A 14073-nucleotide genomic window follows, 5' to 3' on the forward strand; every position below is an offset into this window, starting at 1 on the left:
ATAAAAAAAAAACTTTTTTTTTGCACACAAAGTGTGCATTTTTTACTAGTAATAATAAATTGCCAAACACAATTTATTTTGATATTCTGAATAAAAATAAACAAAATTTTTCTTTACTATTCCATTTCAAATTTCAACTGATGTTATATATATCATTATATGGAATCCAACTTTCAAATCTCCCTAGTGAATTCCATTGGTTTGAATGTCAAGTTATTTTTTGAAGGGAAAAAAATTCAAGTGTCCATTTATTTGAATAATTTCCAATCTATATACACAATTTTTCCTATATATACAAATTTATTTGCATTTTCACATAAATTAAAAAAATTATTGACAAAACAAATCTCACGAAGATATATACCCGTATTAATTTATTGAGTGTTTTAATCGGATATAAAAAAAATTATTTGAAGTAGTTGTGTATGATATTTATGAATATAGGGGTAGGGGTATCGAAAAAAAAAAAGAAAAAGAAAAGAACTAATACTAAATATATATGTTGTACTGTATATATATTTGGAATAAACGAACAATGAAAAGTAGCCTTTGTATTTGGGTGTAGAGGGAGTATTTTTTTTAATGAAATAAATTATAATTTGGTCATGAATTTAATCATTTTCATTTTTAGTTATTTTAATGAAATGAATTACAATTTGGCCATGTTTAATCATTTTCATTTTTAGTTATGTAAATTTCTAATTATTTTCACTTTTAAGCATTTTTCATCGGAGTGATAATGACTTAACATCAAAATTGATGTCATAGCATCTTGAATAAGGTTGGAAAAAAATATCGAAATGCCGTCATATTACCTATACTGTACCAAAAAAATCGTATATACCGTAAATTTTGGTATGATATAATTTTTGGTATCGGTATCGGTATAGGATTTGCGAAATTTCGATATTTCGGTATATCGAAAAAAAATATAAAAGCCGGTATGCACGGTATCATACCGATACCGTACCGAATTTCGGTATATCGAAATTTTTCGGTAAGAACGGTATAGATTTATGTCATACCGAAATTTCAGTATATCGAAATTTTCGATACGGTATGCGGTATTCGTTGAATATAGCGGTATACCGTACCGAACCATCCCTAATCTTGAATTGATGATATGACATTGAACATTATTAACGTATTTAATTCCACATTAGTTTCTAAAAGTTATCATAAATGCCAATATAACTAAAACTGCAGCATGAAAATTTATGGGATTGGAAACGGACAATGATCAAAATACATGACAAAATTGTAATTGTTTTTTATTTGATGTACAATTCGGAATGATACACTTAGTCCAAACGAACCTTAAGCAAATCACAAAACTTTTTCTAAAACATGATGGTGTGAAATTAAGAATTACTATCAGCGGGGTGATTGAAAAATGATGCACCAACTTTTTTTAATTGTTGGTGACTGAGAGCACATAGGCACCCAAGCATGTATGCAATGGAGAATCTTTCTCTCATAGTGGGGAGATTCTATGATACACATATTTAAAATTGTAACATTTCGATATATATAAAAGCAAAAAAAAATATTAATGAATTTCACATGTTTGTTTTCAAGTGATACATTTGTTTGAAAATTTTGTAAAAAATTTCTCCGAGAGATTTTCTTTTTGTTTAGCAATGACACCTTGAATAATTTACTTCTCGTGGATTAATTATTTCTTACTATTTTTTTTAAAAAAAATTGTTTGTGATGGACAAATCCAACAATAAAGTGATTTAACAGCCCATTCCTTTTTGATTTTGGTGTGCCATTAAATCAATCAATTGTTCGAAAAAGGAAGGGGTTTTTTCCACGCACCAACAACTCTGGGTTGACAAATATCTTAATAAAAGATATCTAGCTAGGCTTTTCTTATTTATAAAGCAATTAATAAAGTAGATTAGTACATTATGCATGAATATAAACGAATACTGATATTAAACTGATATTAATTATAGATAAGTTTACTCGAAAGCAATAAATATATTAATCATGTCTTAATAATTATAAAAAATTTATCTGATCATGTAGACTGTCAAGAAATTTATAATGATCATGAAGATCCACATGATTATGTTAATAAACATAACTTGCTTATAAGAATTAGTCAATATCACTAGAAAGGAGATTCCCATAACCTTAAAAACGTAATTTGACATGAACGACTTATATATCATTTAACCTCAAAATTTCAAATATTGAATGAAATATCGAGTTCATTCTCTGGACGAAATAAAATCAAGACACAATACGCATCAACATATATTATATATCCAACTTCGTTATACTTTTTGAAGGAGTAATTGATGCATGTTTTTTGACAAAAACAAAAATATATTTTATCCAATTAACCTAGCTCAACAACAGTCAAAACACTCACAATTTTTTTAAAAAAAAATACTAAGAAAGTAGTAATTATTTTCAATAAATTATTACCAGCTGAAAATCTGAAAAGCTCGAGTGTCATAATAATTACATGCTACAAAATCAATAATAAGGTAATAAATCCGAAAAGTTGGTAATGAAGATGAAGACTTTTGTCTTGAATTGAGAGCGATGGATTAGAGTCGCAGCCAACAAATTTGCACAAAAGTGAACCCCCCCCCCCCCCCCCCCCCCCCCCCCCCCCATGTTCACATACAACACAAAGTCACGCTTTTTTCCTCGTATAATTTCATTTTACTATACACGAGAAAAAGGACTCCTTTCTTGGATTTCGAGCTAGTGGACTATTTTCGCATTCTCCCACAAACATGCCCCTAATGTGGGCGAATTGCATTTCACCCCCTTGTGTTATCACTTAAGATCATATAACCCCCTATGTAATATTTATTGTCTTATTAGTTCATGTGTTCTTAAATTAGGTGCACACTTGCCCCATTTGCATCTGAATAATATTTATTTGTCAAATTACAAAAATGGCCAAGATATATATATATATATATATATATATATCATTTTTTATTTATTTTTCTCACATATCCTATATCATAAAACCTCATTTGATTACTTCAAAAACAAATCTATAGGATAACCGAAGAAACTTAGGGAAAAAATGAAGACGTTGAAAGTCCACAATCAAACAATTACAATCACAAAAGAAGCGAAAATCGGTGTTTTTTTGATAAGTTGTCTCTCGAATGTTAATGATTTCAAAGTTGCACCATATATAGAGAAAACAATGCCCAAGCTTCATAGTGTAATGGATCTGGAAGGAAATTCTATGAATGTTGAAGAATTCTTGAAGTCATTTTGTATTTTGGATTGCAACTTGAAGGATGCTTGGTGTAGCTTGCTGTAGTATTTGATTTGAAGTCATTTTTATATTTTGGGATACATCTTGAAGGATGTTGGGTGTTTTTGGAATTTTTATGGACACATGCATGTCGTTTGTTTTAATGAAATATTAACATTAATTTTAATGCTTGGTTTTTTTTTTTTAGATAATTCTTGATGTTTTGGAAAATGTTACAAACTTCTTTTCTTTGATACTTGTAATTAATTTATTGATACATTTTGAGAACACTTATTATACAAGTCATATGATAATTGATATATTTTTTACTCCATGCATACTTATGTTGCTCATGCTCAAGGTTCTAAAAATGTTAGACAATAGGCGGACGATGGGTTTTTATGCAAATATTTTAATTAATTATACAAATATATATGAAATATTTTATAATATCTAACATTAGTCAAAATATGCATAAATTTGTTCTATATTTTTATTAATATTTTTTCAATAATGCTTATTAACATAATTTTTATGTGCATATATTTCAAAAAAATATGCATACATTTCTTCAAATTTTTTAAAAAAAGTTTTTATTAAGATATTTTTTTAAAAAAATCAAATTTGTTACTGTCTAGGCGAGGTCAATTTTTTCAATGACGCCTAAAGACACAAAATTTATAAAAATCGAGGTAACGAATGATCGCCTACACCGTCCAACGCTGCGTCATTGACCATGTTAAAGAACTCCATAAAAATAAACTTACGAAAGGTTTCATATTCATAGATCCAAGATGTAAATTTGGTATATTAAAGTTAAAAATATGTTGTAAGGGTAATTTGGGCAAAAAAATGTAAAATGTACAAAAAAATGTTTGAATATACGCAATTCATGCGCGTGAGAAAACAAGCACCACCATAGGGACTAATATGCACCTAATTTAAAAAATACAAGGGTTAATAAGACAATAAATATTACATAGGGGGTTATATGTTCTTAAGTGATAATATAGGGGAGTAAAATGCAATTTGCCCCCCTAATGTATATAATATAGTACATGCTTTACTTTAATTATTAGAAAATGATCATCAAAGATGCTTGAAATTTTTTTTTATAAACGGACAAGCATATTATGACGTAGTATTTAATATATACAAACTTTTAAGAGGCGGCCTCATGAATTAAATTTATGAGATACAAAATTTCAATTCAACCCAATTAATTAAAAACATATTATTAATTAATTTTATTAAAAATATTACTTTTAATTATAAAATATATATGAGCTGGGATAATCTGTTTAACTATATTCTTGAGACAGTCTCAGAAGAGATCTAATTTATTTAATAATCATGAATAGGGTGTGATGTATCACCATAATGCATAATTCACTTAACAAAAAGAAGAAGAGAGATGATATATATTTAATATGATAAATATTAACATATAAATTTTTTTATGATAGTTTTGTTGTGAAAAAGTAAAAATTTATGGTAAAAAGTAAAAACTCCAAAACTCAAAATATATCAAACTCTACACTTTATAATATTTTTCTCTCAACTCAATTGTATTTTTCATCACAAATGAAGACCTATTTATAGAATCCACATTTGAGATTAGTCCAAAAATTAAAACATCATCATCTACATCATCACACACTAATTTTCCACATTTTACAACTCAATATTCAACATTCAATATTCAACAATAATAAAATAATATATTTTCAACACTTTCCCGTGTGATGATGATCGTCATATGATGATTGTCTTTATTATGTGTTTTTATGTTGTCTCGTTAAAAACCTTACTAGGAAAAACCCAGGGGATAAAAACCATAGCAAGGAAAAAAGAGTGCAGCCACGTAAACTCCCCCTCATGTTAACATGAGTGATTCTTCACATATTTCGCAGATTGCGAATTCCAATGTTGTATATATGCTTTCTGAATATCGTCGTGGGAAGTGCCTTTGTGAAGAGATCTGATGAGTTCTCACTTGATTGAATATAACAGATATCAATATCTTTATTCTTCTCAAGTTCTTGAGTGTAGGCAAAGAACTTTGGGGGTATATGTTTTGTTCTGTCACTTTTGATGTATCCTTCTTTTATTTAAGCAATACATGCAGCATTGTCTTCATACAAAGTCACAGGCTTCTTGTTTACTGTCAATCCACACGATATTTGAATATGTTTTGTCATTGACTTTAACCATACACATTCACGACTTGCTTCATGTAATGCAATAATCTCGGCGTGATTTGATGAAATTGTTACGAGTGTTTGTTTCTGTGAACGCCAAGAAATTGCGGTGCCTCCACGAGTAAATACATATTCGGTTTGGGAACGTGTCTTATGTGGATCAGATAAATACCCAACATCAGCATAACCAATGATACTTTGATTGGTGTCTTTTGAGTACAAAAGTCTCAAATCTGTCGTTCCTCGTAGATAACGGAATATATGTTTAATTCCGTTCCAGTGCCTCTTTGTTGGATATGAACTGAATCTTGCCAATAAATTTACAGCAAAAGATATATCAGGTCTAGTGCAATTTGCAAGATACATAAGGGCACCAATGACACTTAGATATGGTACTTCTGGACCAAGAATAACTTCATCATCCTCACATAGACGGAATGAATCATTTTCTATGTTTAATGATCTTACAACCATTGGAGTACTTAATGGATTTGATTTATCCATATTAAAACGTTTAAGGATCTTTTCTGTATAATTTGCCTGATGAACAAAAATTCCACATTCTTTTTGTTCGATTTGTAAAACCAGATAGTACTTGGTTTTTCCAAGATCCTTCATTTCAAATTCTTCCTTCAAGTACATCATAACTTCTTGAATTTCTTTATTCGTTCCAATGATGTTTAAATCATCAACATATACAACAATTATTACACATCCGGATGTTGTTTTCTTGATGAAAACACAAGGGCATATTGGATCATTTACATATCTCTTTTTCATCAAGTGATCACTAAGCCGATTATACCACATTCGGCCGGATTGCTTCAACCCATATAATGATCTTTGCAATTTTACAGAATAAAATTCTCTGGGTTTTGAACTTTGTGCTTCATGCATCTTAAATCCTTCAGGGATTTTCATATATATATCAATATCAAGTGATCCATATAAGTAAGCCGTAACAACATCCATCAGACACATTTCCAAATTTTCAGAGACTGCCAAACTAATCAAATATCGAAACGTAATTGCATCCATAACAGGAAAATACGTTTCTTCATAATTAATTCCAGGCCTTTGAGAAAAACCTTGTGCAACAAGTCTAGCTTTATATCTGACTATTTCATTTTCCTCATTTCGCTTTCGAATAAAAACCCATTTGTATCCAACAGGTTTTACACCTTCAGGTGTGAGGACTATAGGTCCAAAAACATTGCGTTTATTTAGCGAATCCAATTCAACCTGGATGACATTTTTCAATTTTGCCCAATCATGACGAGTTTTACATTCACCAAAGGATTTTGGTTCATGATCCTCGTTTTCATTTATGATGTCACATGCCACATTATAAGAAAATATCTCATCAATATCTTCTATATCTTTTCGGTTCCATATTTTCCCAGTATTAATATAATTGATAGAGATTTCACGATTCTCGTCAGTTTTGGTTCTGACAGAACATTTTCATCATCTGGTGTTTCTTCTGAAACACCATTTTCTATTTTATGATCATCATGTTTCTCTATGTCTTTTCTTTTCCGAGGATTTTTATCCTTGGAACCGACTGGCCTTCCACGCTTCAAGCGTTTTATGACATCATGAGTGTCTTCAATTTGTTTCTTTGGAATTTTAATTCGAGCAGGGGCATTTACAGCGTGTATATATGATTTTTTTACCCCTTTTGTGTCTGCAAATGCATCTGGCATTTGATTTTCAATTCTTTGCAAGTGTACAATTTGTTGTACATCTTTCTCACATTGTTTGGTCCTTGGATCCAAATGTAACAATGATGGTACATACCATGTGATTTCTTTTTCAATGTGTTTCTTTTCTCCCCCTAACATTGGGAAGATTTCTTCATTAAAATGACAATCAGCAAAACGTGCTGTAAATACATCGCCTGTTTGAGGCTCAAGATATCGAATGATTGATGGGCTATCATAACCGATATAAATACCGATTTTTCTTTGAGGACCCATTTTTGATCGTTGAGGTGGTGCAATAGGCACATACACTGTACATCCAAAAATTCTCAAATGAGAAATATTTGGTTCTTTACCAAATGCAAGCTGCAATGGGGAGAATTTATGATATGCACTTGGTCTGATGCGAATTAATGCTGCAGCATGTAAAATTGCATGTCCCCATATAGAAATAGGGAGTTTTGTTCTCATAATCATTGATTCCGTAATTTTATTATTTGAGCCATTAGTCTTGCAAATGCCACATTCCGAGTTGACAATAAGCATACATGTGACCATCTGCTGGAGGCATCGATCAATACCATAAAATATCGAAATGGTCCACATGGTGGATGAATTGGCCCACAAATATCACCCTGAATATGTTCAAGAAATATGAGTGATTCTGTTTGGATTTTAGCTGGCGATGGTCTTATAATAAGTTTTTCAAGAGAACATGCTTTACATTGAAACTTATTATTCTGAAAGATCTTCTGGTCTTTCAATGGATGACCATGCGTATTTTCAATAATTCTTCGCATCATTATTGAACCAGGATGTCCCAATCGATCATGCCAATTGGTTAATATTGAAGAACTATTAACCACCATATTTGATTCCATTGGCCTTATATGTGTATAATGCAATCCAGTAGGGAGCATTGATAATTTTTCAACCACATATTTCTTTCATGATTTATATGTGGTAAGACACATATATTTCTGATTTCCATCAGTTATCGTCTCAGTATCATATCCATGAGAATATATGTCATTAAAACTAAACAAATTTCTTTTCGATTGTGGTGAATATAAAGCATCATTTATCAAAAATTTTGTACCATTTGGTAACAAAAATTGTGCTTTACCACAACCTTCAATCAAGTCTACAGGACCTGATATGGTATTCACCATTGCTTTTATTGGTTTTATTTCCAAGAAATATCTTTTATCTCGCAGAATATTGTGCGTTGTACCACTATCTGGTATGCAAATTTCCATGATATTATTTCCATGTTTGCTCATAGCATTTTCATATCAAACTTCACAAAAATATAATAAAGAAAAATCAAGGATAATATATATATGCAAAATATATCATGTTTCATAAGAATGCATGAAAAATATAGCATGTTACATTCTAGTCCCACCAATATATTAATCAATGTTCTCGAAATCATTTGAAAAAATCGGCAGCATTGAAATAAGTTGAACCACTTAAATAAGTTACTGATTTCAACAAAATTGGTCTCTTTTTCTTTCCCCTTTATCGATACTTTAAAGAGCTTACATAAGTGCTCAGGGGTACATGACCAATTTCTTGGAGTGCCACATTTATAATAAGCACTCTCATATCTTTTTGAATGATTTTTATTTTCACTCATATTTTCATGCTGCCCTTTTGGGTGGTTCGTGACGTTCTTTTGAGATTAGTTATTGAAGTAACTATCTCGATTATTTTCATTTCCACGGCCGTAACCACGACTGCGATCATTTTTACATCCACGTTCATGACCACATCCACTTCCTCGACCACGACCAAAATCTTGTTTATGCCTTTGATTTTGGTTTTCATTTTTTATTACGACATTTGCTTCAGGAAATGTCGTTGATCCAGTGGGTCGGGATTGATGATTTCTTATTAACAATTCGTTGTTCTTTTCTAGTGATATCGAGAGCAACGAATTTAAGTTTTGCCAAATTTGACATGATGGTACTAAAAAAACAACAATGCATTTTATTAGTTAATTTCCATTAATATGACAATACAAAATAATGGATAAACGAAATATATAAAATGTGTGCGGTGAAAAATCGCTGGTGAGTACAAGACTCGTGAGCATGATGATCATAGCCGTTATGAAAAATAACCTTATAAATGTCATCATCTTCATCTTCGAAAAATCGAGAAAATATTTTGAGAGAAAGAATGAATTTTGGTGTGATTGAAAATGAGTTTGAGTGAACATATTTATAGGCAAAAAACTAGCCGTTTTGTGACCGTTGGGGGTAAGGAAAAAATTGAGTATGTGTTGAATAAAATTTGTGATAATGATGCAATGCATATAATGATAATCATAATTAAATAATTATGTATATCATATCACATTATTATAAGATTGATGTCGTAGACAACCTTTTATATAATATTGTGAAATTATACCAATATAGTTAGTATAAAGTCAGGTATAGTATATCATATCACATTATTATAAGATCGGTGTCGTAGACAACCTTTTATATAATAACATGAGATTATACGAATATGGTTAGTATATAAATACACAATAATTTATATCATATCACGTTATTATAAGGTCAGTGTCATAGACAACCTTTTATATAATAACATAAAATTATATATTGATACAGTTAATATATATACATAATAAATATATATCACGTTATTGTTTAAAAACCTTAGAGGCTTTTATACTTGTCGTATCCCTTACCGGGAGTGTGGGATGTCGTCTTAACATCCTCCCAGGATTTATAACAAGTTTTGAAAAAAACTATTTTTTTCATAACATGATATTATATATTAATATATACACAATAAAAATATATAAACAGTAAAATAAAAATTCTTATTTGTTGAATATTTTTGACTTCTTCTTGTATTTTGGAGCGTCGGAAAATATAGAGAACCTTCGAGCGATCGTGCTGATAACGTGTTGTGACAAAATAAAAATTTATGGTAAAAAGTAAAAACTCCAAAACTCAAAATATATCAAACTCTACTCTTTATAATATTTTTCTCTCAACTCAATTGTATTTTTCATCACAAATGAAGACCTATTTATAGATCCACATTTGAGATTAGTCCAAAAATTAAAACATCATCATCTACATCATCGCACACTAATTTTCCACATTTTTACAACTCAATATTCAACATTCAATATTCAAAAATAATAAAATAATATATTTTCAACAAGTTTAAATATATAATACATTTTATAAGGACAAAAAAGTGGTTCACTCAATTAGATTTTCCTCATCTAATTGTTTAAAATTTCGTTTTAATATAATATATATTTTTTCACTATTAATTTTTTCTAGTTGTAGTGTTATACACGATACCAGATTATTGTCAATATGTTTACAGATATGATTTTCATATGTAATAATTATCTCGATTGGAATATCGGTCAAGATGTGAGCTTGAAATGTTTTATGTTTTAGAAAATTAAAGTTGTACCGTTGTCACTACCAAAAGATTTGAGCAAAGACGCAAATTAAGCTACAAACGCTCCCACAACTGATATCTTAATCAATATCACATGTTCAATTTGCTTTGACGGTAAAAAAAATAGTGATCGAGAGAATGATTGTCAGGGAGCAATAATTGATATGCTGGAATATAATAAGAATTAAAACGTGATACTTGAATTGTTATATGATCACATGTTGCGCTTGGATAAAAGGATTTCAAATCCTTGTATTTCGATTGTATTTTATGGTTGACAATGAAACAATAAATTCTAAATTCATACATACACTACTTATTTAAGAATGTATTTCAAAAGACATCATTATTTGATGGATTGAAATTCATCATAATTAACATGAAATGATATATATAAACATGAGAAATTGATTTGAAATATACGATATTACTTCTCTAAACAACAAAAATACATTTAAAATTTTTTCATCCAAACACTAAATATTAACAAAATTAAATTTAGGCCACCAATACAAAATCACTATTTTTCTATGATAAAAATCTAAAATTCAACAATTTACAAGATGTAGTGTGAAACTATATCTATATATTATATCTATTAGTGTGCGTAACGTGACTCTCGTCTGATGTAAATATCTTTTTTTTATCTATAGATATATAGCTCAGTAATTTTTAGGTCCACATTCAAATATAGTAAAATACAAATTAGCAATAAAATAAAATAAAATAAACCTAGATTTAATTCTTGGCCTTTTATATAAGGTTCCCACTTCCCACTACTAGCACCTACACACATTCACTTTTCTCTCTAATCATAATAGTCTCACTTTCTCACTTACCCAAATTTTGGCTACAATATTTCTTTTAGCATCTGCAATATCCCCATGTCCGGCACTTCACCCGGCGGCGGAGATGGGCGGCGTTGGCCGTGGTGGCGGCGGCGGAGGGTGGAAATGTGAATGCGCAAGCTGGTGGCCACGAAACAACAAAACCAAACACAGCTCTGCAATCTTCGCTCTTCCGAGCTTCTGTCCCGGAAGGGCAGAATCGGAAGAGCGCTGTGTTGCATTGCGGGGAATTGAGGGTAGCGGTCCGAATCTCTGTCAAATTTAGTCTTGTATTTCCATTTTTAGCCCTGGGTTGTCTTTATATATAATTTCTTCCTAGTTTTTTTTTTCTTTTTTGTTGAGATATAAAAACATGGGATGTAAGAGATGCATACAAGGTAGCTTCGTGGGGTGGGACTGTGATATTTTGGTTTCTGTGGGGTCAGTTTGGAATATATTGAAAGTTGGGGGGAGGGGTTGGGGGATATTTTGTTGAGCTGCTGGGCATGCATCTCTTACACCCCTTATTGTATTTGCTTTTATCTTGAAAATTTGATTAAAAAGAAAAAAAAAAGTTTCTCTGTTTGCTTTTTGACTTTCTCATCTATTTGCTTTATGAAATAAAATAAGTAAAATTGTGCAGTTCTTTGCATTTTTATACCCAACTGGTTATGGCTTTGGTGCTGAGAGTGTGTATACAACACATATTTCATTTGATGATTTTGATTTTATCAAAGTATTAGTTTGGTTTCAGTTCGTATAAATCTTTGTGGAACATTATTGGTAAAATTATTAAGCTATATTGTTAGCGTTTACGTGTGTTAGCAAATAGGAGCGACTATGATTCCACCATTAAACAAAAAATTAAAGTTGTACTATCAACAAAGAAAGAGGTAATTTAATGTTAAAAACAAAAACAAAAGAAAGAAATAAAGAAATAGGTTTTTTTTCTTTTCCGAAAATACCCCCACCAAATAAAAATTTCATCATTCTTGAATCTTGATGAATAAGATACAAAATAATAATAATAATAATAATATAATAATAATAGAGACTCTCTTAGGGGTGGTGTACAGTCGCTGGATTCCCAAATATGAGATGTTAAAAAACGATTAATTATTATGGTGTGATTACGCATAATATCCTTGTAAAATATCGAGATTGCTAAAAACTTCTTATGAAAAAGAATGATATATTAGCTCATTGTGTTTTTGAATTTTGAGTATATATGTTCTCAAGTTTTCAAATTTCGAGGATACAACTATTTGACCTTACTTGTTTTTAGGATATGTGAGCTCAAAATTTGAAAACATAAGGGTTAATAGTCATAAGAAATTTTCAACAATCTCATAATTTTACGAGGTAGCGTATGCAGTTATCCTAATTATTATTATATTCATTTTAGGAGAATTATTATTATCATTATTATTTTCACCCAATCAAATCAACCAGCTTGCTTATGTTCTAATTCAAACAGTTCCCTTGCTTCGAGTGTCAGGTCCCTCGTGTCTTTTGCGCTATTTATCTGTTACCATTTTCCATTAAGATAGTGCTTTGCTAAACTTAACATCTTCTAATTCTATGAGATTATAAGATATCAAAATTTATTTTAAAAATAAGCAGTTGAAATGTTTGGATAAAATTATTTTAAACAAATTAAAGATGTTGATTTGTTTAATATTATAAGATCTTTTTATTGTCAAAATTATCAAAAATAATATAATAATCTTATAAAAGATGAGATATTGGTTGTTTTCACATATTTTATTTTCCATGTCATGAACAAAATGTAGTTTTGTAAAATTAATAATTACATCAGTTAGGTCTCGTGTCTTTTATGTCATTTGTCTATTACCATTTTCCACTAAGCGAATTATAAAAGTACAGGGTTTGCCCACATTTTTTTCGACATTTGTTTAGTGTGATTTACTTGATTAATATAAATTGCACGTTGTTGATTTAGTATGAATATTTATCTTATGCACAACGAAAAATAACGGTCGTGAACGTGAAATTTTTTTTATTTATAAAAGGACATAGTTAAGCACATGATCTCACATATCAAATTAAAACAACAATTGAATACTTTTAAAAATTTCTTTTAATGAAAAACTATAAATCGGCCCGACCCAATCATAAGCAAGGCCCAGTTTTGCAGTTGGTCTTCACTTTTCATATCGATTTCTTCTTGTGGTTTGAAGTTTAAACTAACTGTTTGTTTGTTTGTTTTTTTTTTTTTTTTTTTGGCAAAAGGATGTGGTCATGTGGACTTGTGGAGGGTCAGGTGAGTTGTAGAAAAAAAAACAGAAATCCTTCAAAAATGAATAAATAAATACTCATAACAAAGTGATCATAATATTTGTTTTACTTTTCAAAAACATTTTTCTCATTAAAAAAAAATTCATATCATGTATTCATTTTTGGGAAAATGGTCATTTTGGTCCTAAAACTTGGATCATTTTTGGTTTCGGTCCTATATGTAGTAAAAGTTTGGTAATAGTCCAATAACTTTTATTTTTTTGGCTATTTTAGTCCTATTATCACCGGAGAATCTAATTTCACCGGAAATCGCTGACGAGACATCGGAACAAGATGACATGTCATTTACATTTGATGATATTTGAATTTTTGACAAACGTTTACCACATCATTTAACT

This window comes from Henckelia pumila, chromosome 1 (genome assembly GCF_033568475.1).
Source record: "Henckelia pumila isolate YLH828 chromosome 1, ASM3356847v2, whole genome shotgun sequence".
Taxonomy (NCBI): domain Eukaryota; kingdom Viridiplantae; phylum Streptophyta; class Magnoliopsida; order Lamiales; family Gesneriaceae; genus Henckelia; species Henckelia pumila.